General features: G+C 44.5%; 1 long non-coding RNA gene across 1 annotated transcript; it reads left to right on the forward strand.

The window, feature by feature from the left end:
• The first annotated feature begins 4,025 nt into the window (after window positions 1-4,025).
• Window positions 4,026-13,435, forward strand: LOC306830967. Its single transcript, XR_013780042.1, has 3 exons — window positions 4,026-4,076; window positions 9,357-9,454; window positions 11,939-13,435. It is a non-coding gene; the product is annotated as an uncharacterized lncRNA (long non-coding RNA).
• Window positions 13,436-22,284: the final 8,849 nt, after the last annotated feature.

Here is a 22,284-nt window from a genome sequence, read left to right on the forward strand (position 1 = left end):
CATTTACATATTTAAAGCTACAGACACAGAAACAGCCTGTTCTGAGCAGGGCTGAAATAGAGGGGTTTATAGACAGGATCAAATACAGGATCACTCCCATGATTCCCCGCCAGCCTCTACGTCATATTTTGTTGTTGTTTTGATGGATGACTCAAACCCACGACCTCGGAGCTCGTACTTTGAGCTCCTCAGTAGCTCTGTGATTTCACCTTCTCCTCTCAGTAATAAGAAGAGCGTGTGTTGACAGAGAGCCGCTCATGCATCCAAATATTTGCATTACACTGAATAACATCCTCAGAGCAGCTTTTCGTTTGGATGCATTGTATGTTAGCATGCATTGTTGAGTCTGTGTGTGTGTGTGTGTGTGTGTGTGTGTGTGTGTTTGTGTTTGTTGTTTACAACGTTGCCCTGAGGTTGGAAAAACTGCGGTATACATCCGTCGCCTTATCCACACACACACACAGACTCACACAAACACACACACACACACACAGACGGGAGGAAAAAAAACACACACACAGCAGACCTCAGATGACAGAAAATTGTCAAACTAATTATTATAAACGGCAAACAGTGGTCGTCGAGGGAACAATCAGCCCACATCCCATAATTATCCTGCTCGGGCTCAATATTAAAGCTGCTTCCAAAATACTTGAGATGGTTGGGGTGCGTTTGATTTCTGCTCGACGGCCCTCTTGTGTTCTCAGAAACACTGTTAAACTTCACATACATGTGGAGTCAATCAGAACATGTGAACACACACAGTTTGAAGGTTCACAGCATGTGACCTTGTTTGTGAGTGTCCCTGCAGCTCGACTGGGAGTCATGCTTCAGTCCAGTGCACCACAGACGACTCATGCATTACTGTGTGTATCCATCACACCTGTGTGTGAAGACTCAGAGGAACATACAGGAAGTGCATGGATCCTGTTAGGAAGGTAACAGCTGTTACAGGCAGATCTTTGGGTTTTCATTTCTTTATACTGGTAATATCCAGGAAATATTCAGGAAACTACAACTCCCAGTGCTGAGGGCTCCTGGGGTGAAATCATTCCCTCCCAAACTGTTTGCAAAGGGTCTGCTGATTGACAAGAGGGCGCACCTGATCGGGAAACATCTGAGCTCCATAATGGGGGAGCGGGCCGGGATCTCAGGGGGGAGCTGAAGACCGCCGTGACCTGACGCCTTCACCACTGTGCACAACTCACAACCGTGTTGAGTCACGTCTCCACAGAGTCGTGTTAGTCAAACACATCAATGTCACTTTGTTTAATCTTCAGACAGTAAATGTCGAGTGTCAAAGAAAATGAAGGGATTCGCTGAACCTGTAATCCATCGCGTCAGTAATGAAAGGACCAGAATAGACAAACACACCTCGATTAAACACAAGATTTTCCAGCCCTTAAACTAAAGGGACTCGAACCTGTGACCTCTGAGTCCCTGCCGCAGAGTCAGAGGTCGAAGCAGGCAGAGAGACGTGGCGATATCAAACCCTGAAAGAAGACGTTTCTGTTCCTGGGAAGGTAAAAGGAGGAGGAGGAGCAGCGGCTCTACTCTGAGCTCCTAATCCGAACTACGACGACGACGCACACGCGACTGCTGGGGCGTGATCAAGACGTCGACCCCAAAGTGGTCTCTAGGCGGGACGCCGACGAGGCGGTCAGAAAGCAGCTGGCGTGAGGAATGAGGTAAACACAGGTGTGGAGAAGCAGGTGACACGAACAGCTGTGAGGTCATTTTCACACCTCGTGAGAGTGACGAGGTCAGGACACAGGAGAGCAGGCTCCCTCCGCCACACAACGCCACCTGGACGTGACGTCATAGTTTAACATGGACTTTAAAGGAGGCGGAGCTTAAATCAATGTGTACCAATTTGTTCAACCCGCTGCTGATTTGTGTCATTTTCATGCTGATTTTCGGGCTCCATCCTCAGAGCCATCAATTAATGTCATTATCGATTGCACTTTAATCAACACACACACACACACACACACACACACACACACACACACACACACACACACACAAGCCCATGCACGAACACGCAAACAAACACACATGCTCACACACAAGCATGAAAACACGGTCTCTCTCTCTCCCTCACCCTCTCTCTCTCTCCCTCACCCTCACCCTCTCTCTCTCTCTCTCTCCCCCTCTCTCTCTCTCTCTCTCCCTCTCTCCCTCACTCTCTCTCTCTCTCCCTCTCTCTCTCTCTCTCTCCCTCTCCCTCTCTCTCTCTCCCTCTCTGTCTCTCTCTCTCTCTCCCTCACTCTCTCTCTCTCTCTCTCTCTATCCCTCACTCTCTCTCTCTCTCTCTCTCTCTCTCACTCTCTCTCTCTCTCTCCCTCACTCTCTCTCTCACTCTCTCTCTTTCTCCCTCGCTCGCTCCACATCAACATTTTTTGGTGTTCAGTTTGTTTTTTCAAACACGTTTGAAAGATGAGAGTGAGAGAGAAAGTGACAGCGAGAGCAAACAGGATGAGGAGGATCAGATTCATGACATCTCCCCCTCTCTCCCTCCAGCATCAGTGACCTCTGACCTTTACCACATAAAAACTGACCAAGAGCAGCTACACACAACACAACTCAGACTGATGATGGTTTTCTTTGTTGCTTTTACTTTTAGTCGTCACTTTCTGTGTTCTTCGGATTTTTAAAAATGTTTTTCCTGCCGGCAAAAAAAAAACTTCCCGTTCATCATTTTTAAGTTAAAGTAGCTAAACTTATTAATACTTAGGAATACTGGAGCTTATCCAAGTTATCCACAAAGTCTGAACTCCAGAATTCACCGCCAACTTCCGGGTGAAGTTCGTCCAACAAGGTCGTCATGTCCGAGACGCCGATATGTTTTTACCTTTTCTCATTGGTTGTCAAAACATAATAAAACATCAAACTTATACACTCAAATTAAACTCATTCACTGGCTCCAATCACCTTGATTTTATACCAACGATAAACCAATCAGACTCCACCTAGTGGTCAGTGTGTGAATTACAAGCAGGCGTAAAAACACAGACAAGAGTCTGCAGAGATAAAACAAACACGTGTCTGCAGTGATCACATCTTCAGCCATTATTAACCCTTTAGACACTGTCTGTTTACTCTGAACATAAAGATCAATATTCAGAAGCCTTTAAATGATAAATGAAAGCTTTGAACCATAAAGATGTTGATGCTCCTGCTTTTTAATCATTGATGTTGTGTAATTAAACTTTGGGCAGCAAACAACTTGTAAAAAAAAAAAGCACATCCTCAGATTTAACACCAGAAGTCTGACTTTCATTTGTAGGTTAATTTTTAACTCTCTTCTGGTCGTTTCAAACACAGACTTTGTAAGGTCCTCACAGCGCCCTCTTCAGGCTGCACTTACACTCTGCAGCAGTGAGTGGACGGAACACTGATGGTTTTTAAGTGTTTGTTTAGGGTCTCTATAGGAAAAGGTCACCGAGGTCAGGAATGGGATCAGTAAATATAATCCTCACTCCAATCCCACAGTCCCCAGACGGAAGGAAAAGGAGATGTAAAATAACTTAGCATGGACAGGTTAGACTGCACGTACAATGACAAACGTCCAACATGAAGTGTGCAAGAACTGTGTCACATAATCAACAAGTACAAGTAGTTTAAATGGACTTCATTTATCTGATCTTTAATACGACCCACGAGAATCACGCTGACAGAAAAAAATCACTGCAGCGTGCAAAGAACCTCCTCACACAACATGTACAGATATACATGTATGTCTATAAATAATAATAAAAAAATGAAGATGAAACATGAAGACACGTGAAGTTTTCAAGTGATGTAAAAAAATAAAAAGATCAGCGAGTTTTTCTCTCCGTCTCATCAGCTGTTTGTTGTTGTTCTGATTACTTGTAGATTGTAATTAAAAACATCTGCACCATTAAGCTTTTGTTACTACAACTTTTTTTGAGCCGATTTCAATTGGAGAGAAATTCAAATGAAGCTCAAACGTTTCGTGTTTTATTTGTGTGAAAAAGAAGCGGACACGGATCTGAAGATCTGAGCATACCTCGGTGCCGGTGTGCAGCGGAGACATGGACGTCCAGCAGCCGGTGAGTCCCTGCAGACCCCGCTGATCTCAGCTCTCTCTCTCTCTCTGTCCCCGGTGTTCCTGCTCTTTAACCGGCCGCTCCGGACACATCGAACCAAAACACAAGCCGAGCTTTCAGACACTTTACCTCCTCTCTTAAAACCCACCAAGCTACCCCCTTTACTTCCAAACACGTCTCCTTGTCAGTCCTCCAGTTCAGTCCACTAACCCACTGAGCAAACTTTTACGCACCGAGAGAAAAAAAAAAAAAGCTTAAAAAACGAGAATCCTTCCAGCATCTATCCGGAGTGAATCCGATTTAAAGAGGATAAAGTGGGAAGACAAGACGAAGAAAAGTGTGAGGAAGCCAGTCTCTCCCGGTGAAAGATTCGGTGGTTTGGGGATGAGCTCCGAGAGTCGGCTCGACTCGGTCTGCTGCTGAGGCAGAGAGAGAGAGAGAGAGAGGGAGGGAGGGAGGGAGGAGGGGGAGGTCCAAAAACCCTCAGAGAGAGAGAGAGAGAGAGAGAGAGAGAGAGAGAGAGAGACTCCTGACATCAGTCCAGCTGTTAACAGGAGAACAAAGACTTTCTATGAAACTGTTTCACCCAGTTTTTGTTTTTCGTAATCCTGCAGATGAAGCTGATCTCTGTAACTTTATGTCCCTGTGATACTTTGAGTTGATGGTGTTAGTAGCTTAAGTTTTAAAACACAGGCGTTACTAATTAACTTTATTTAGGCTCCAATGAATTAAAGGTCCCCATAAACCATGTGAGCAAACCTCAGAGGGGATTTAAGAGGTGGATGTGCAGAAGAGTCAGACTCTCAGTCCTCCGAAAGGCTTCTTCGGTTCTCACAGCACAAAGTTTAGAGCCGTGGAAGAGGGGACATGTCGCCCAGAAGCCTTTGGATCCAGCTTCTCATGTGCAGAGGGGCCTTCAGACTTTCATGAGTGCAACTCGGCAGGACATTAAAACACCACAGCATTGCAGTGATATTAGGAAACCTCCCTAATGGGGCCCCAAATGACAACACTCACTCTCAATGCCCTGCTTAGTGTTGTGTGTATTATTGCTGTGTAAATAATGATGGACGATGGTTGGAGGGGCCCCTAATGAAGGCTTGCCTCGGGCCCCCAACAGACCCTACAAGACCCTTTAATAACCTGCAAGCTCCTCCCTACTCTGATTGACTCCACCCACTGCGGTGTCAGGGACGCCTCGGCTTGAGAGTTCATCATTCGTCGTTAAGTCGAGACGATGTGAAAGGAAACGGCGGGAACGTTTTGGATTGGACTGGAAGTTCAGCTGCAGACACACCGTGTGTCAGCAGCTCTCCGACTCACTGACGTGTTACCGGACCTCTAAGTAACACCTGCTGCTGGATGACACACACGCACACACACACACACACACACACACACACACACACACACACACACACAAACTAATGAGCAACAACAGACAGTAAACAGAGGCTGTCGTCATGGCAACCGTAGGGGAGAAAAAAAACCCGTTGAAGATAGTGGCTCAAATCGTTAAAAAGCCGCCTACATTTCCCAGCTTCCTGAAGGTGATGCGTTCAGGAAGCTGGGAAATATAAACGCCTTGAGGCTTCGAGCAGATGGGTCTCTCAAGCAGTGAGCCTCTCTCTCTCTCTTGCATGCAGATATCTGTCGATAGAGATAAATGAATCAGACTGGTTTTTTCAATCTTTCCAAGAGTGGATACTCCACACACACACACACACACTCACACACACACACACACACACACACACACACACACACACACACACACACACACACAATAGACACATTCTTGGCCACATCTGTTCCTTCTGAGAGGCCAGTTTACCAGTCTGCACCAGTCGGAGCTTTATACTGGACAAACAGAGGTAAACACACACACACACACACACACACACACACACACACACACACACACACACACACAATGCTGGAATGCATACACAAACAGAAGCAGATGTAAGCAAGTGTGAACACTAAAAAATATAGAAGCTCACACACACACACACACGCTGAGGGTAAACAGTGGTGAGGTGGCACCTTCCCTGACAGCATTATTCCAAAGTCAGACATTCCTCAACGCACTGTGTGTGTGTGTGTGTGTGTGTGTGTGTGTGTGTGTGTGTGTGTGTGTGTGTGTGTGTGTGTGTGTGTGTGTGTGTGTGTGTGTGTGTGTGTGTGTGTGTGTGTGTGTGTGTGTGTGTGTGTGTGTGTGTGTGTGTGTGTGTGTGTGTGTGTGTGTGTGTGTGTGTGTGTGTGTCCCACATCTTCCTCTTTTTGGGGAGAAAAACCGTCTTGAGCACCGTCATTCTTTGGAGACAAAAACTCAAATATGCTCCTGGCATAAATCCTTAAATGTTAGGGTTCAGACTTGGTTTAAGTTCAGGGTATGGTTAAGTTAACGTTGAGCTACGTGTTCGGGTTCGGAGGGTGGTGCTTATGGTTACGGGTTCGGGTTCTGGTTAGACTCCAGGATAATGTAAATCAGTGTATTGCTGGAAAGTGTCAGAGTCGAAGAGTGACCTCCTAAAAACCTGAAGGCAGCTCTGTGACTCGTGAAGCGTTTGCTTCTGTCTGAACACATTGGTGGATATTTGTAGGGCTGTTGTTGGATTGGACGGCTGAAGGGGGGGCAAGGTTCGACCCAGACCCACATCCACATGGGTCAACCCCCCCTCGGACACCACGGCACCACCTTCTGAACACATCTTAAAAATGAATTCATATCTGTCTTTAACAAAAACTGAGCTTCATAATCCTCCATGGTCCAGCAGTTAGTTTGCACTTCACATCTCACGTCTCATCTGAGCGCACAGCCCGGGTTTGATTCCTCACGCACAGTGGCTCCGAGCTCCGAGTTCCGAGCTGTGAACCCGTGCAAGAGAAGGACAGAATCACTGACAGTACCGAATAAGAAGCACGTACACATTTAGACATTTACAGCACACGTGAAGTTCTGAGTTTTACAAACGTCGTGTCGTTGAGGACGATCCGTGCCGTCAGGAGTTGGAGGCATCCTTCAGATCCTGTTGGGTTCAGAACAACCCGTCGTCTTCGGCTGCTCGCTGCGTGCTCGATCAGCTGACATGAAGTCACCGCGGCTCGTATTGATATTCCATCTCTAATAACCGACCACATTTCCACTGCTAATGACACAGTGGAGGCCATCTTGGCTCCGCACGCCGTCTCATTACAGGCTATCTGAGAACCTGACGGCAGAAAAGCGGCACGGCATGCCCAAACCTCCAGACCTGTGTGTGTGTGTGTGTGTGTGTGTGTGTGTGTGTGTGTGTGTGTGTGTGTGTGTGTGTGTGTGTGTGTGTGTGTGTGTGTGTGTGTGTGTGTGTGTGTGTGTGTGTGTGTGTGTGTGTGTGTGTGTGTGTGTGTGTGTGTGTGTGTGTGTGTGTGTGTGTGTGTGTGTGTGTGTGTGTGTGTGTGTGTGTGTGTGTGTGTGTAAGAGAAAGGCAAACACACCAGGGGAAGTCAGAGGTCATCAGCTAGGGGAAAATATGTGTGTTAGTGTTTTATGGTGGTAAATATGTCAGAGACAGAGTGTGTGTGTGTGTGTGTGTGTGTGTGTGTGTGTGCGTGCGCGTGTTATTTAAAGCAGGAAGAAGACACGGTGTTAAAGTCTGCAGGTGTCTTATAAAATCTGGACGTGTTGAGAGAAGAAGACTTTACTGACTGACTCTCCTTAAAGAGCATCTTTACATTTTCCTTCACCTCAGTCTAAAAAAGTTTGTCATCATAAGGGGGCGTGGCTAATCTGACCTGACTGGCAGGTGTGTTTTAGCTGTTTTAACTGTTGCCTCTTTGTCTGGTCGACCATCAGTTAGTTTGCCATGAATGGGCCTCAAAAACCAACGGATGACATCACTGAGACTACGCCCATGTTTTATGGTCAAAATGCACCAAAACCTCCAGGACAAATGTGTTGAGCTAATCGGTACCAAACTCTCGGTTCTGATTCTTTATTCTGATTTTTAACTTTGTGTTTTACTTTGGATAAGAAAACAGGAAAAGTTGTTCTCCGTTCAGACATCTGTAGATGAAACGTGTGAATACCTTCGAGGACGACGAGGCACAGGACACTTCCGGGCTCGTCACAGTCGTTCTTCCTCGCTGTGGTGAAGCCGGACTTTATGTGTGCTGGCTCGCGCTGACATGTGTTCGATGCCCAGGTTGGTGTTCTGTGGTTCTGGCTCTTCTGCAGCTGGGTCGTGTTCAGGCCTGGTCGCCTGCGGTGGTCTTTTTCTGTTTTAAAAATGTTCTATTTCAGGCGGAGGAAGGTTGCCAGTTTTTATAGTGGTAAAGTTAGCCTATACTTTCACTCATACGTGTCGCTGTTGCTCCGTTCTGATTGGCTCTGAGTGCAGTTATTAATAACATCTTCAAATACATATACAAATGTCACTGTCTCAAATCATTACACTGGAGGATTTTTATTTTTGTTCCATTCCCGCACCTCTTTTACGACACCGGGCCCCCCGGACTTTGAAAGACCCCCCGTGTAGGCGAAAGGTATTTTCACAACAACCCTCACACGTGACAGCTCACCTGTCGCTCTCCGCAGGTGTTTGAGTGTTACAGTGAAAGTCTGTAGAGTCACGTTAACGTCGGCCCAAAGTTCCTGAAGAGTTTTCCCCGTCTTGGTGGTAAAGCAGCAGATTGTGATCATTAATTCAAAATTGTTTTATGGTCTTTAATTAGCAGGAGGAGGAGGAGAGCCCTGCTGCTGATTACAGACCTGCAGTGTGTGTGTGTGTGTGTGTGTGCGTGTGTGTGTGTTCATGTATATGTGTGTGAGAGAGTGAAAGCTAGTGTGTGTGTCTGTGTGTGTGTGTGTGTGTGTGTGTGTGTGTGTGTGTGTGGGTTTGGCTGAGCTGTTCTGTCCTAATCTCTCCATATCTTAGCCAAAAAGCACTTACAGCTGTGGTTTGTGTGTGTACATGCGTGTGTGTGTGTGTGTGTGTGTGTGTGTGTGTGACCTACATGTTGGTTGTATTGTGGTCTCTGGACCTGGACTGGATCTCTGAAACCTCGACACCACGAAGCAACATAATTCTGGGTGTTGTCTGAGGTGAAGCACGAAAACGTGACGGACTGATTTTCAGACTTCACAAATTTGTTGAACGTTTTTTTATTGATTTTATTTCCAAAGCTGAGTTTTGATAAACAGGAAAGTAAAAAAACAAATATGGCCGTCTTGTTACTTTGACTTCTCTCAAAGATATGTTTGAACTTTTCTTCTTCCCTCCATCTCGTCTGTTTCCACAGCACAGAGGGCGTCCACTCCTGACCTTTGACCTTCGCTCCAACGTGTCGACGACCAGGAAGACAACAGGAAGTGACCCCGACCTTCTCTGCCAAGAAACGTAATGTTTTGTGTGTGTGTGTGTGTGTGTGTGTGTGTTTTCACACTTGTCCTTGTAAGACAGCCCTCGAGAAAAGGGAGTCGTGCTTTGAGTGGTCAGAAGACGACGAGAGAGTAAAAGAAGTGCAAGTCCCAAAATAATGTCCAGACTTTTCAAGAATTATAATTAAGAAACAAACTAAAATCATTTTAGCAAAATGATGCTAATGAGCTAAAGATCAGGTTTATTTTAGTCGGAACAAAAGTCCCTGAATCATCTTGTTTATGATGTCTAATAATTTCATATGAGATCAGTAACAAACACACACACACACACACACACACACACACACACACACACACACACACACACACACACACGTGGAGTTGACATGATGTGTGTGTGCTGAGTGTGTGAGAGAGTGAACCTCCCCCACAGACATGTCAGCAGGACCTCTGCTTCCTGGCAATGTTCTTATAACATAGGTATGTTAACTGCTGTGTGTGTGTGTGTGTGTGTGTGTGTGTGTGTGTGTGTGTGTGTGTGTGTGTGTGTGTGTGTGTGTGTGTGTGTGTGTGTGTGTGTGTGTGTGTGTGTGTGTGTGTGTGTGTGTGTGTGTGTGTGTGTGTGTGTGTGTGTGTGTGTGTCATGAGGAAAAATCACTCCATGGATTCCATCGTTTTGTTGAGTCAGACTCTTGAGAGTAATCCCCTCTCATTTCAAACTGAGACGTCTGCGTGTGTGTGTGTGTGTGTGTGTGTGTGTGTGTGTGTGCACGTTATAAAGTCATAAATATCCTTCACCCCCCCAAAAACATAAAGTTCTCATGACGGAGACGCTCTTACATCATGAATCATGAAGGAGGCGACCGAAGTGCTGAATCATCAAACAAATCCTCGTCGGGCTGAAATCAATCAATAAATAAATGTTTTTTTATTTGAAATTGATCAGATTAGAAGTTTCGAACACCAGCAGCCAATGACGGCCTGAGGACAGCGGTGGACAACGCGTCTCGTCACGTTTTCTCTTTTAACGATTTTTTTGAAGATTTGATGAAATATTTGAAAACGTTCGATGGAAACCCGTACGGACGGGATTCATCAGAAACCTTCTGAGCTGCCGTCGAGAAACATTTTAAACCTGGTGGATTTTGTTAAACGCTGATTCGGCCGCATTGTTTTGTTAAAAAAACCCCAAAACAAAACAACAACAACATGCTAGCTAACAATGCTGTTAGCTTTGTGATCATCCGACATTTTAAAATCGTTAAACTGCAGCTCTGTAATCTGCTCGCGCCGGATTAAAGGACGCGAGAAAATCTTTAACCCCGTCTGACCAATCAGCTCACGGTTCACCCAGTTCACACCTCGCTACCACGGCAACACCTGGGCCTGTCATTACTGTTTCAAAGGTTGCCGTGGTAACCAGGTAGCTGTGTGTGTGTTTAAAAGGAGACGGACTATAAAGCTGTCTGATAAGTCACACTCTCGTGAATCGTGAAGCTTGAGTCACACGAGTCGGTCACAGAGCGAGACGTTCGGTTTGTCTCTCCGTGCTTCGTTCAGACGGTCAACGAGGTCAGACGACGGCGCACCAAACACACGCATCATGATGGAAGTATTTTCCATCTCAGCAGTTTAAGATTTCTCAGGCTCTTTATAGAAAACGTCTCACAGTGACAAACTCTCTCTCTCTCTCTCCTCTTATCTCTCACCCTCCATTCCTTCCTCCCCTCTCTCTCTCTCTCTCTCGCCCATTAAGTCTGTGATATTTTAATATCACATGCTGTGTTCTGTGATTTTAATCCTGTCTGCATAAATTATCTTCTCATGGTGTAAAATTTTAATCCCAGAATTCTGAACTCTTGTTTTTACACGTTGACGGTCTAAAGATGGTTTCACATTATGGACCCGTGCTGGACCCCAAAGTCCAGTCCAGGAATCAGGCGGCAGGACAGATCTGCATTTACATTCAGATATCTGTTCATAGAGATTAATGTCATGATGTCATTTTACTGTAGTAGTTATTAAATCACAGTCACAGGCTGTCGTCCTCCATGCGTGCGGCCCGGGGTTCGAATCTCCACTCTCTCTCTTTTTCCCTGATTTCCAACTCTATCCACTGTCCTTTCTCTACAACAAAGGCACAAAGAGTGTGAGTACTGACCCAGCTCATCTTAACAGACAAGTAGCTCTGATCACAACACAGTGGCACTTTTAAATCACAACAATACGTCAAAGCATGTTTGATAAAAGAGGGCGAGAGACACTGAGAAGTGACAGAGAGAGAGAGCGAGAGAGAGAGAGCGAGAGAGAGGACTGACTGACCTTGAGTCCAAAATTGAAAGCAGTTGTGGGGCTATGTGTTGTTTGTTTCTGTGTGTGTGTGTGTGTTCGTGTGTGTGTGTTGCGTTTGCTAAAGCAGTTCCCACGACACCAAATGACCTCCACCTCTCTCTCTCTCTCTCTCTCTCTCTCTCTCTATAAATGGACCGTCTGGTGGCAGTTTCGGGGACCAGTCAGTCTTAAAAAGGACTGGCATTTTTTTAAAAAAGGGAAGAAGAGAAAAATATTTCTGAAGAGAAGAGGTGGAAAAGCCCCGCTTAAAGGAGATTAAAGAAAAAAGTTCAACACATTTTGAAATGCTATAATCAGTCATTTGTCATTTGGAGAGTGAAACATTCAGATGGACTTAGATCATGACAGCGATAGAGTTTGGTTAGCCTAGCTTAGCATGAAAAGGGAAAGCAGGCAGAGACAGCTAATATCTCTAACTCCAAAGCTATGTGTAAAAAGTATGTGCATCTACAACTGTATCACTGAATGCAATTACACAATTGTCTGTTTCACAAGACAAGCTAAACCTCAGTAAGGGATAAGGTGATTATTTTATGAGATATCGACTGTTGCTCAATCTCTCTACTCTGATCTTGTTTTCGTGAATCCACATATCACAGATTTGTAGTCGGTCCTGATTAACTCTGTACTGTACATATATTCTGTAAGTTAGAAATACACCGTTAGTAATATGAGTGATGACACTATCTTCCAAGCTAATACATGTCTCCTCCTCTGCCCTACTCCCTGATGCACAGATGAAGTCAGTGATGAAGGGGTGGTGCTGTCTTTGTCTCAGGACAGAAAAACTCTGCTGACTCATTGAGCAAACCTCACAGTGTTTTGTTTTCTTGGTGTGTTCTGGTCCATATCTGGGAGGTGAGCTAATATCAGACTTGCCAGGGTCTAATTTTAGACTTGTGTGTTTTATTGCAACATCAAGGACAGGCTGAGTGCTCACTCGAACAGTCCAGATGTTTCCTTCAGAATGGGTCCACGGAGGCCGAGTCCAGGTCACAGTTAGCCAAATGGGCCGAAAATATGACGCCAAAAAAAAAAAAAAAAAAGGTAACAAAAACCGAGGAGCCAGAGAAGAGCGGCTCCATGAGATTAATGTAAAAGCAAACAAAAAGTTGAGTGAGAAAAGTTCAAAGTAGTCATGAGAGATGTTATTTATGTGTATATCATTGTGTCTAAACCCAGACTGGAAACGGGTAAGGTGTCAAAAAATCATCTGTATTGAATATCATTGTGGTGTTTTTTTCACATTGTACAGTAATGTATTTCATTCAATTCTCTCACACGTCACTGTGTATGTTTTTGGAGATTTGTAATGGCTGGATATTTTATGTTGCACCTTTTTACACCCCCTGACCTGAGAAGGGGTCAAAAAGCTTTCTAAGTAAAAGATTATTAAAAGTTAGGAGCTCTGAGAGATTCTAAGAGTGTTTGTGAATACAAGGCAAAGGTATGCAGCAACACTGATAAATGCTGCCATCTGCCGGTCCAATGAAGAATTACACTCTGTTACTATTAATGATTGTAATTCTGTATTCTTAATATATTTTAGCAGCAATAAATGAAATGAAGCAGCTGGGAGACTGAAGTGATGATAAAAAAACACAATGTTCAAAAGGTGTAGGAGCTGTGCAGTCGACAATGACGAAAAATCTGACTGTGGTTATGTTTGTACTCAGAGTGCATTTAAAAAAGAATGAATTTAAAGTCCATAATAGATATGATGAAGTCGAAATGGCTGTACTACTGTGCCGAAAATGGTGGCATCATTTCTGATACGTCCTGTCTATTGGGACAAAGGGGAGTAACCTGGCCCAGTATTTGACCAGACAGGTCAGGCTCACCATGAGTGTAGTGGACGATGCGCTGTGTCCTATCCTGCCCTTGATGAGGAGGCTGTATACTCGGGTTTCTCTTCAAATCGTACAAGTCTTTCGCCTTTTACTAAAGACTTCCGTGGAGAGGAACACTATTGAGTTCTATATATTTTTGGCAGGCTTGGCTTTGTGGCTGAGCCTTGATCTTGTGTCCAATAAAACACCTCATCCAAATTTGAGTCTCGATCTCAAAACAGATTACAGAACACTAGTATGTTTGAAAGAGCGCAGTCATGGTCATGACAAACAAGAAACTGTCTCGAACATGTTCAGTAGATGGTGGCGTCAATATCTTGGCATCAAGCGATATTCAGGTCGGGACCTCATTCTCATCAGAATCATTTCTGATACGTCCTGTCTATTGGGACAAAGGGGAGTAACCTGGCCCAGTATTTGACCAGACAGGTCAGGCTCACCATGAGTGTAGTGGACGATGCGTTGTGTCCTATCCTGCCCTTGATGATGAGGCTGTATACTCGGGTTTCTCTTCAAATCGTACAAGTCTTTCGCCTTTTACTAAAGACTTCCGTGGAGAGGAACACTATTGAGTTCTATCTATTTTTGGCAGGCTTGGCTTTGTGGCTGAGCCTTGATCTTGTGTCCAATAAAACACCTCATCCAAATTTGAGTCTACATCTTAAAACAGATTACAGAAAACTAGTGTATATGCATGAATGCAGCCGAAGTCACGAACAACAAGAAAACATCTCGAAAAGGTTTAGCAGAAGGTGGCGTCAATTTCTTGCCAAAAATATCTTGGCATCAAGCGATATTCAGGTCGGGACCTCATTCTCATCAGAGTCATTTCTGATACGTCCTGTCTATTTGGACAAAGGGGAGTAACCTGGCCCAGTATTTGACCAGACAGGTCAGGCTCACCATGAGTGTAGTGGACGATGCGTTGTGTCCTATCCTGCCCTTGATGATCAGGCTGTATACTCGGGTTTCTCTTCAAATCGTACAAGTCTTTCGCCTTTTACTAAAGACTTCCGTGGAGAGGAACACTATTGAGTTCTATCTATTTTTGGCAGGCTTGGCTTTGTGGCTGAGCCTTGATCTTGTGTCCAATAAAACACCTCGTCCAAATTTGAGTCTACATCTGAAAACAGAACACAGAAAGCTAGTGAACATGCATGAATGCAGCCAAAGTCATGACCAACAAGAAACTGTCTCGAACAAGTTCAGCAGAAGGTGGCGTCATTATCTTGCCAAAAATATCTTGGCATCAAGCGATATTCAGGTCGGGACCTCATTCTCATCAGAATCATTTCTGATACGTCCTGTCTATTGGGACAAAGGGGAGTAACCTGGCCCAGTATTTGACCAGACAGGTCAGGCTCACCATGAGTGTAGTGGACGATGCGTTGTGTCCTATCCTGCCCTTGATGATGAGGCTGTATACTCGGGTTTCTCTTCAAATCGTACAAGTCTTTCGCCTTTTACTAAAGACTTCCGTGGAGAGGAACACTATTGAGTTCTATCTATTTTTGGCAGGCTTGGCTTTGTGGCTGAGCCTTGATCTTGTGTCCAATAAAACACCTCATCCAAATTTGAGTCTACATCTTAAAACAGATTACAGAAAACTAGTGTATATGCATGAATGCAGCCGAAGTCACGAACAACAAGAAAACATCTCGAAAAGGTTTAGCAGAAGGTGGCGTCAATTTCTTGCCAAAAATATCTTGGCATCAAGCGATATTCAGGTCGGGACCTCATTCTCATCAGAGTCATTTCTGATACGTCCTGTCTATTTGGACAAAGGGGAGTAACCTGGCCCAGTATTTGACCAGACAGGTCAGGCTCACCATGAGTGTAGTGGACGATGCGTTGTGTCCTATCCTGCCCTTGATGATCAGGCTGTATACTCGGGTTTCTCTTCAAATCGTACAAGTCTTTCGCCTTTTACTAAAGACTTCCGTGGAGAGGAACACTATTGAGTTCTATCTATTTTTGGCAGGCTTGGCTTTGTGGCTGAGCCTTGATCTTGTGTCCAATAAAACACCTCATCCAAATTTGAGTCTACATCTTAAAACAGATTACAGAAAACTAGTGTATATGCATGAATGCAGCCAAAGTCACGAACAACAAGAAAACATCTCGAAAAAGTTTAGCAGAAGGTGGCGTCAATTTCTTGCCAAAAATATCTTGGCATCAAGCGATATTCAGGTCGGGACCTCATTCTCATCAGAATCATTTCTGATGCATCCTTTCTATTGGGACAAAGGGGAGTAACCTGGCCCAGTATTTGACCAGACAGGTCAGGCTCACCATGAGTGTAGTGGACGATGCGGTGTGTCCTATCCTGCCCTTGATGATGAGGCTGTATACTCGGGTTTCTCTTCAAATCGTACAAGTCTTTCGCCTTTTACTAAAGACTTCCGTGGAGAGGAGCGCTATTGAGTTCTATCTATTTTTGGCAGGCTTGGCTTTGTGGCTGAGCCTTGATCTTGTGTCCAATAAAACACCTCATCCAGATTTGAGTCTACGTCTCAAAACAGATTACAGAATACTAGTGTATTTGAAAGAATGCAGCCATGGTCATGACCAACAAGAAACTGTCTCGAACAAGTTCAGTAGAAGGTGGCGTCAATATCTTGGCATCAAGCGATATTCAGGTCGGGACCTCATTCTCATCAGAATCATTTCTGATACGTCCTGTCTATTTGGACAAAGGGGAGTAACCTGGCCCAGTATTTGACCAGACAGGTCAGGCTCACCATGAGTGTAGTGGACAATGCGGTGTGTCCTATCCTGCCCTTGATGATCAGGCTGTATACTCGGGTTTCTCTTCAAATCGTACAAGTCTTTCGCCTTTTACTAAAGACTTCCGTGGAGAGGAACACTATTGAGTTCTATCTATTTTTGGCAGGCTTGGCTTTGTGGCTGAGCCTTGATCTTGTGTCCAATAAAACACCTCATCCAAATTTGAGTCTCGATCTCAAAACAGATTACAGAACACTAGTATGTTTGAAAGAGCGCAGTCATGGTCATGACAAACAAGAAACTGTCTCGAACATGTTCAGTAGATGGTGGCGTCAATATCTTGGCATCAAGCGATATTCAGGTCAGGACCTCATTCTCATCAGAATCATTTCTGATGCATCCTTTCTATTGGGACAAAGGGGAGTAACCTGGCCCAGTATTTGACCAGACAGGTCAGGCTCACCATGAGTGTAGTGGACGATGCGTTGTGTCCTATCCTGCCCTTGATGATGAGGCTGTATACTCGGGTTTCTCTTCAAATCGTACAAGTTTTTCGCCTTTTACTAAAGACTTCCGTGGAGAGGAACACTATTGAGTTCTATCTATTTTTGGCAGGCTTGGCTTTGTGGCTGAGCCTTGATCTTGTGTCCAACAAAACACCTCATCCAAATTTGAGTCTACATCTTAAAACAGATTACAGAAAACTAGTGTATATGCATGAATGCAGCCAAAGTCACGAACAACAAGAAAACATCTCGAAAAAGTTTAGCAGAAGGTGGCGTCAATTTCTTGCCAAAAATATCTTGGCATCAAGCGATATTCAGGTCGGGACCTCATTCTCATCAGAATCATTTCTGATACGTCCTGTCTATTTGGACAAAGGGGAGTAACCTGGCCCAGTATTTGACCAGACAGGTCAGGCTCACCATGAGTGTAGTGGACGATGCGGTGTGTCCTATCCTGCCCTTGATGATGAGGCTGTATACTCGGGTTTCTCTTCAAATCGTACAAGTCTTTCGCCTTTTACTAAAGACTTCCGTGGAGAGGAACACTATTGAGTTCTATCTATTTTTGGCAGGCTTGGCTTTGTGGCTGAGCCTTGATCTTGTGTCCAATAAAACACCTCATCCAAATTTGAGTCTCGATCTCAAAACAGATTACAGAATACTAGTGTATCTGAAAGAATGCAGCCATGGTCATGACCAACAAGAAACTGTCTCGAACAAGTTCAGTAGAAGGTGGCGTCAATATCTTGGCATCAAGCGATATTCAGGTCGGGACCTCATTCTCATCAGAATCATTTCTGATACGTCCTGTCTATTTGGACAAAGGGGAGTAACCTGGCCCAGTATTTGACCAGACAGGTCAGGCTCACCATGAGTGTAGTGGACGATGCGTTGTGTCCTATCCTGCCCTTGATGATGAGGCTGTATACTCGGGTTTCTCTTCAAATCGTACAAGTCTTTCGCCTTTTACTAAAGACTTCCGTGGAGAGGAACAGTATTGAGTTCTATCTAGTATTGGCAGGCTTGGCTTTGTGGCTGAGCCTTGATCTTGTGTCCAATAAAACACCTCATCCAAATTTGAGTCTACATCTGAAAACAGAATACAGAAAGCTAGTGAACATGCATGAATGCAGCCAAAGTCATGACCAACAAGAAACTGTCTCGAACAAGTTCAGCAGAAGGTGGCGTCATTATCTTGCCAAAAATATCTTGGCATCAAGCGATATTCAGGTTGGGACCTCATTCTCATCAGAATCATTTCTGATACGTCCTGTCTATTTGGACAAAGGGGAGTAACCTGGCCCAGTATTTGACCAGACAGGTCAGGCTCACCATGAGTGTAGTGGACGATGCGGTGTGTCCTATCCTGCCCTTGATGATGAGGCTGTATACTTGGGTTTCTCTTCAAATCGTACAAGTCTTTCGCCTTTTACTAAAGACTTCCGTGGAGAGGAACACTATTGAGTTCTATCTATTTTTGGCAGGCTTGGCTTTGTGGCTGAGCCTTGATCTTGTGTCCAATAAAACACCTCATCCAAATTTGAGTCTCGATCTCAAAACAGATTACAGAACACTAGTATGTTTGAAAGAGCGCAGTCATGGTCATGACAAACAAGAAACTGTCTCGAACATGTTCAGTAGATGGTGGCGTCAATATCTTGGCATCAAGCGATATTCAGGTCGGGACCTCATTCTCATCAGAATCATTTCTGATGCATCCTTTCTATTGGGACAAAGGGGAGTAACCTGGCCCAGTATTTGACCAGACAGGTCAGGCTCACCATGAGTGTAGTGGACGATGCGTTGTGTCCTATCCTGCCCTTGATGATGAGGCTGTATACTCGGGTTTCTCTTCAAATCGTACAAGTCTTTCGCCTTTTACTAAAGACTTCCGTGGAGAGGAACACTATTGAGTTCTATCTATTTTTGGCAGGCTTGGCTTTGTGGCTGAGCCTTGATCTTGTGTCCAATAAAACACCTCATCCAAATTTGAGTCTACATCTTAAAACAGATTACAGAAAACTAGTGTATATGCATGAGTGCAGGCAAAGTCACGAACAACAAGAAAACATCTCGAAAAAGTTTAGCAGAAGGTGGCGTCAATTTCTTGCCAAAAAAATCTTGGCATCAAGCGATATTCAGGTCGGGACCTCATTCTCATCAGAATCATTTCTGATACGTCCTGTCTATTTGGACAAATGGGAGTAACCTGGCCCAGTATTTGACCAGACAGGTCAGGCTCACCATGAGTGTAGTGGACGATGCGTTGTGTCCTATCCTGCCCTTGATGATCAGGCTGTATACTCGGGTTTCTCTTCAAATCGTACAAGTCTTTCGCCTTTTACTAAAGACTTCCGTGGAGAGGAACACTATTGAGTTCTATCTATTTTTGGCAGGCTTGGCTTTGTGGCTGAGCCTTGATCTTGTGTCCAATAAAACACCTCATCCAAATTTGAGTCTGCGTCTCATAAAAGATTATAGAAAACTAGTATATTTGCAAGAACACAGTCATGGTCATGACCAACAAGAAACTGTCTCAAACAAGTTCAGCAGAAGGTGGCGTCATTAACTTGCCAAAAATATCTTGGCATCAAGCGATATTCAGGTCGGGACCTCATTCTCATCAGAATCATTTCTGATACGTCCTGTCTATTTGGACAAAGGGGAGTAACCTGGCCCAGTATTTGACCAGACAGGTCAGGCTCACCATGAGTGTAGTGGACGATGCGGTGTGTCCTATCCTGCCCTTGGTGATCAGGCTGTATACTCGGGTTTCTCTTCAAATCGTACAAGTCTTTCGCCTTTTACTAAAGACTTCCGTGGAGAGGAACACTATTGAGTTCTATCTATTTTTGGCCGGCTTGGCTTTGTGGCTGAGCCTTGATCTTGTGTCCAATAAAACACCTCATCCAAATTTGAGTCTACATCTCAAAACAGATTACAGAAAACTAATGTATATGCATGAATGCAGCCATAGTCACGAACAACAAGAAAACATCTCGAAAAAGTTTAGCAGAAGGTGGCGTCAATATCTTGCCAAAAGTATCTTGGCATCAAGCGATATTGAGGTCGGGACCTCATTCTCATCAGAATCTTTTCTGATGCATCCTTTCTATTGGGACAAAGGGGAGTAACCTGGCCCAGTATTTGACCAGACAGGTCAGGCTCACCATGAGTGTAGTGGACGATGCGGTGTGTCCTATCCTGCCCTTGATGATCAGGCTGTATACTCGGGTTTCTCTTCAAATCGTACAAGTCTTTCGCCTTTTACTAAAGACTTCCGTGGAGAGGAACACTATTGAGTTCTATCTATTTTTGGCAGGCTTGGCTTTGTGGCTGAGCCTTGATCTTGTGTCCAATAAAACACCTCATCCAAATTTGAGTCTACATCTTAAAACAGATTATAGAAAACTAGTGTATATGCATGAGTGCAGCCAAAGTCACGAACAACAAGAAAACATCTCGAAAAAGTTTAGCAGAAGGTGGCGTCAATTTCTTGCCAAAAATTTCTTGGCATCAAGCGATATTCAGGTCGGGACCTCATTCTCATCAGAATCATTTCTGATGCATCCTTTCTATTGGGACAAAGGGGAGTAACCTGGCCCAGTATTTGACCAGACCCTTCAGGCTCACCATGAGTGTAGTGGACGATGCGGTGTGTCCTATCCTGCCCTTGATGATGAGGCTGTATACTCGGGTTTCTCTTCAAATCGTACAAGTCTTTTGCCTTTTACTAAAGACTTCCGTGGAGAGGAACACTATTGAGTTCTATCTATTTTTGGCAGGCTTGGCTTTGTGGCTGAGCCTTGATCTTGTGTCCAATAAAACACCTCATCCAAATTTGAGTCTACTTCTCAAAACAGATTACAGAATACTAGTGTGTTTGAAAGAATGCAGCCATGGTCATGACCAACAAGAAACTGTCTCGAACAAGTTTAGGAGAAGGTGGCGTCAATATCTTGGCATCAAGCAATATTCAGGTCGGGACCTCATTCTCATCAGAATCATTTCTGATGAGGCCTTTCTATTGGGACAAAGGGGAGTAACCTGGCCCAGTATTTGACCAGACCGTTCAGGCTCACCATGAGTGTAGTGGACGATGCAGTGTGTCCTATCCTGCCCTTGATGATGAGGCTGTATACTCGGGTTTCTCTTCAAATCGTACAAGTCTTTCGCCTTTTACTAAAGACTTCCGTGGAGAGGAACACTGTTGAGTTCTATCTATTTTTGGCAGGCTTGGCTTTCTGGCTGAGCCTTGATCTTGTGTCCAATAAAACATCTCATCCAAATTTGAGTCTACATCTCAAAAAAGATTATAGAGAACTAGTATATTTGCAAGAACACAGTCATGGTCATGACCAACAAGAAACTGTCTCGAACAAGTTTAGAAGAAGGTGGCGTCAATATCTTGGCATCAAGCGATATTCAGGTCGGGACCTCATTCTCATCAGAATCATTTCTGATGAAGCCTTTCTATTGGGACAAAGGGGAGTAACCTGGCCCAGTATTTGACCAGACAGGTCAGGCTCACCATGAGTGTAGTGGACGATGCGGTGTGTCCTATCCTGCCCTTGATGATGAGGCTGTATACTCGGGTTTCTCTTCAAATCGTACAAGTCTTTCGCCTTTTACTAAAGACTTCCGTGGAGAGGAACACTATTGAGTTCTATCTATTTTTGGCAGGCTTGGCTTTGTGGCTGAGCCTTGATCTTGTGTCCAAGAAAACATCTCATCCAAATTTGAGTCTACATCTCAAAAAAGATTATAGAAAACTAGTATATTTGCAAGAACACAGTCATGGTCATGACCAACAAGAAACTGTCTCGAACAAGTTTAGGAGAAGGTGGCGTCAATATCTTGGCATCAAGCGATATTCAGGTCGGGACCTCATTCTCATCAGAATCATTTCTGATGCATCCTTTCTATTGGGACAAAGGGGAGTAATCTGGCCCAGTATTGGACCAGACCGTTCAGGCTCACCATGAGTGTAGTGGACGATGCGGTGTGTCCTATCCTGCCCTTGATGATCAGGCTGTATACTCGGGTTTCTCTTCAAATCGTACAAGTCTTTCGCCTTTTACTAAAGACTTCCGTGGAGAGGAACACTGTTGAGTTCTATCTATTTTTGGCAGGCTTGGCTTTGTGGCTGAGCCTTGATCTTGTGTCCAATAAAACACCTCATCCAAATTTGAGTCTACTTCTCAAAACAGATTACAGAATACTAGTGTATTTGAAAGAATGCAGCCATGTAATGACAAACAAGAAACTGTCTCGAGCATGTTCAGTAGATGGTGGCTTCAATATCTTGGCATCAAGCGATATTCAGGTCAGGACCTCATTCTCATCAGAATCATTTCTGATGAAGCCTTTCCATTGGGACAAAGGGGAGTAACCTGGCCCAGTATTTGACC

The sequence above is a fragment of the Symphodus melops genome (assembly GCF_947650265.1).
Source record: "Symphodus melops genome assembly, chromosome: 10".
Taxonomy (NCBI): domain Eukaryota; kingdom Metazoa; phylum Chordata; class Actinopteri; order Labriformes; family Labridae; genus Symphodus; species Symphodus melops.